The sequence below is a fragment of the Meles meles genome, chromosome 7 (genome assembly GCF_922984935.1).
Source record: "Meles meles chromosome 7, mMelMel3.1 paternal haplotype, whole genome shotgun sequence".
Lineage (NCBI taxonomy): Eukaryota > Metazoa > Chordata > Mammalia > Carnivora > Mustelidae > Meles > Meles meles.
In genome coordinates this window covers 10,039,230-10,043,789 of record NC_060072.1, presented here as the reverse complement: position 1 = coordinate 10,043,789, position 4,560 = coordinate 10,039,230, and positions in this window count along the sequence as shown.

Here is a 4,560-nt window from a genome sequence, read left to right as displayed (position 1 = left end):
CCCTTTGCTCATTTCTCCACAGCATCCCTTGTCTTTCTGTGAATGTTTATTGCAATTGTTTACATACCTGGCTTCCACATTCCGCCAGTCCCTCCAGGGGAGGCATGTGGAAATTCCTTCCTGAAATCGGCAAGGATATCCCCTCTAGGTTCGATCTAATGGCAAGGGTGGGATTCTGTGAGAAGGCCTAGAGTTGTGTTTTCTATCTGGGCCTATCATGGAGGGCTTCAGGGAGGAGGTGATGTCTGAGCTGGGCCTTGAAGCCTGTGCAGGATTTAGAACAGCAGCCGTAGGCATTTCAGGGGCAGCTGAAAAGGGTGAGGGACCGGGTAGCCACCTGTAGCACAGAGAGTGAGGATCAGGGAGATAGGGTTCAATCCGTTTCTCCTCTAAGTGCTTCTACTACCCTGAGCCAACACCTTGTCTCCCTGGGCTCTAGTCTCCCTTGTCAGTATTACGAGGGGGCTGTGCTAGCTAACCCCAACAGTCCTCGCCAGCTGGGACTCCCCTCCTGGGATAGCCCCAGATGCCAAAGTAGGAGTATTTCCTGGCTCAGAGAGCACCCTCCCAGTGACAGGCAGCTTGTGGCCCTCTCTGTGCGGGAGAGTTTAGTGGGAAGGTTGTTTGGTTTTAGGGTAAAGATACAGGCCCTTGTGCCCAGTCCCAGATGGGTTTCGCCGTACGTGTGTACGTGGGGAGAGGCACAGCCTTTGAAGAAAGATCTGGGAGAGCTGCCTATCCTCAGACATATCTGGGATTCCAGGGGACCATGCTCACCCTGGCGAGCCGGGGTCAGGGCTCAGGATGCTGTCCCGGCTTGCTCAGGGCGGGCTCCTGGCCCAGTGGGGACGAAGAGCAGGGAAGCAGCTGCCACTTCTGCCACCCGAGCCTCCCACACGCCTCCTGCTGCTCCCAGGCCCCAGCTCTGAGGTCCCACAATGCTCTCATTGTGCACCAGCCCTGCCAGGCTGCCCCCAGGGAGCAGCTCAGAGCCAAAGGCCTGGGCAGGGCCCTGATTCCTGGGGGCACAGCCTGGACAGAAAAGCACAGCCGACAGGCCTACATGGAACTTGGAGAATCATAGGATCTGGCAGAAAAGCTTAGAAGAAGGAAATCACAGAGTGAGAACAGCACGGAGGCTGAGGCTCCGCGCTCAGGGAGGGATGGCCCAGTTCCATCGCCCCGCTCCCTTGTGTTATTTTAGTTGTTCAACTCTAAAGGTTGACTTGCTCACCTGACCTACCCAGAACTCGCATCTCTCCTGTGATCTGCCCCGTGGCCCAGTGGACAAATTTCGTCTTGCTCACGTGGGGCCTGTTTTGCTTTAAAATCCGAGCCTGGTTTTCCTCTGGCAGGGTTGATCCCATGGCAAACAATGTTGCATTGGTATGAGAAAGTTAAAGTGAGTTTTTCCCAGTGATTGGTTAATACTGTGACCAGAATAGAAGTTTAAAAATTAACCCATATCGTATGACCCACTTGTAAGAGGTACTTAGTGCAGCCAAACAAGCAGAAAGTGAAATGGAGGGGCGCCTGGGTGGCTCAGTGGGTTAAGCCGCTGCCTTCGGCTCAGGTCATGATCTCAGGGTCCTGGGATCGAGTCCCGCATCGGGCTCTCTGCTCAGCGGGGAGCCTGCTTCCCTTCCTCTTTCTCTGCCTGCCTCTCTTGTGATTTCTCTCTGTCAAATAAATAAAATCTTTAAAAAAAAAAAAAAAAGAAAGTGAAATGGAGGTCGAGTGCCAAGCGGTACAGACTTTGGGGTATGATGAAAATGTTCTAAATAGGGGCACCCGGGTGGCTCAGTCAGTTAAGCACCTGCCTTTGGCTCAGGTCATGATCTCAGGATCCTGGGATCGAGCCCCATGTCAGGCTCCCCGCTCAGTGGAGAGCCTGCTTCTCCCTCTCTCTCTGCCTGCCGCTCTGCCTACTTGTGCTCTCTCTCACTGTTAAATAAATCTAAAAAATCTTTCAAAAAATGTTCTAAATAGTGGTGAGAGTTGTATACTCTGTGAACGTATTAAAAAGCACTGAACTGTACATGTGAAGAGAGTGGATTTTCTTTTTACCCGTTGTGTGGTTTTCTGTCATGTACCTGGTGCTGGAACGTAATTACCCAGTCCCTAACTAATGAATGTTTAGGATATTTCCAGTGCTTTGCTGTTAGCAAACAAAGACCATATTTGTATGTGCATCTCAGGGCCCCTGGGATGGTATTTTGGAAGACGGAATCCTCCACCTTTTATAGATGTTGATGTTGAACTTGGGCAGATGACATCTTTGTCCAGGATCTTCTAGCAAGTCTGAGGCGGAGAGGGGTGGGGGGTGAAATGGGGCCAGCCAGGTCTCCCGTCCCACCCCCCGGGAACGCACATACATACATGGGAGCTCTCTGGCTCTGAGACAGAAGCAGTCCACAGGCCTCTATCCACCGGCCTCCGAGCAGGTGCAGAATCAGATAAACTCAACAGCCAGAGGTGCCTCGTGGTCCCCTCTAGAGCAGTCCTTCTCCTTTTTTTTTTTTTTTTTTCCTTTTAAATCTCTCTGCCCAACATGGGGCTCATCAACCACCAAAGAGTCTCAAGGTCGAAGGACTGAGCTAGCCAGGGGTCCCCAACCCTTCTCTCTTTTGTCTTTCTGAAACTGACTTTGAGATCTGCTTGGGAAGGCAAATGTAAACCTTAGGTCCTGGTCAGTCCCTCACTCTTTCATTCCCACCATGTCCATCCTCTGTTAGCTTCTCCTACCCCAGTCGGTTCTGGTTCTCCATCCAGTCTTTACTCTGCCTCCTGCAAGACAGCTTGGCAGAGGAACGGCCAGTGGAAAAGGCAAGGCTCTCTTTCCCAAAGAAGCCCGGGAGCTCCCCTGGACACCTTCCTTCCCCTTGCCCTTCATCATGCTCACTCACCAGACTAGTCTAGCCCTACCACTGGGCCCCCTGCAGCTGTTACCCTGGATTCAATCAGAAAAGATTCCACCTCTGCCTGCAAGGACATCTCTCACCAGCTTGCATTCAATGTGCTTTCTGGCGGGATGGGTGGTTTTTTTTGTTTTTTTTGTTTTTTTTTTGTTTTTTTTGGTTTATTTATTTGACAGACAGAGATCACAAGTAGGCAGAGAGGCAGGCAGAGAGAGAGGGGGAAGCAGGCTCTCTGCTGAGCAGAAAGCCTGATGTGGGCCTCCATTCCAGGACCCTGAGATCTTGACCTGAGTCGAAGGCAGAGGCTTAATCCACTGAGCCACCAAGGTGCTCCTAGCTTCTATTTTTCAATTTTTGATGGGAACGTGATCCCTTAATTGGTAGTTAAAAAAAAAAAAAAAAAAAAAAAAAGACAAACACTGAATTAAGGGCCCAGACCCCTCAGTCCTAATCCTGAAATTATGGTGGGATTTGGGGCCAGTGACTTGACTTGCCTAGCCCTCTGTGGCCTCTGACCTCACCCCACCTGTAAACATAGTCCCAACTCCCTGTCCCTTCCCATCCCCTCCCTTCCCTTTTATAAAGCCCACAAATGGGCTATTTGGGACGCAGAGGGCTGTGCCATTTAAGTTATTATTATGGCAACGGGATCAAGGTCTGATCAGGAACTGTCTTCAGGGACCTGAAGGGAGCCCCTTAGGCTATTGAGGACAGAGGTATAATCCCTCTTGGGTTTTAAGGAAAGAGTCCTGATGGTCTTTGAAGGCCAAGGTGGGTCCTGAGGCTGTCTCTGATTTAGTCAAAGAAACCTTCCTTTCTTGGAGTGGCTTTTGCTCCAGAGACAGGCTGGGGAGGGGCCAGGAGGGCTCACTGGGCCACTTGGCCTACGGCTGCCACTTACTAGGTGGCCGGGGAGAGTCCACATTCTGGGCCAAGAATGTGCCTTCTCGCCTTGAACAGATCTAAGGTGGGAGGCTGACCGGTTGGGGTCATAATGGCATTCTGGGCTGGGGCTTGGTATGTCCTTTAGGAGGTGGGAAGCCCCAAGTGGGCTTCTCTCCTCCATAATTTCCTCAAAAGGCCCACGTGAGAAGCCGGTACAAAATGTTTTCAATCCGTTTTGCCTCATGTTTAAATACCAGGTTACCAGGTAACCAGAGTTAGAATTTGTGGGTGATGACTTCAAGGTCAGGCACATTATATCTTAATTCTCTGAGCCACTTTGTAAAGCTAGAATTATCCCTGTTTTTTAATTGGAGAATAATTAACATGCGGTGTTATATTGATTTCAGGCGCACAACGGGTCAACAATTCTATACATTATGCAGGAAGTATCCCTATTTTTAAGGCATGGAAACTGAGGTTCAGGGAGCCACAAGATCCCACGGCTGAGGGAGTGGGGAAAGGCAGGATTCCAGCCTGGGTGCGTAGGACTCCCAAGACCCTGCTCTTTCCAACCTTCAAGGGCTGAGGGGTGACAGAGGTGACTAAGATCCTGCTACTTCCCTCCGGGGAGGGGGAGGGGGGAGGTGGAGCTACAGACCCATCCCAACTAACTATTCCATCGGTCAGGGTGATGTCATCACTGGGGCAGAGGAGTGGAAGGCTGATTCATCTGAGGTCTGGAGGGACCTCTGGGAGG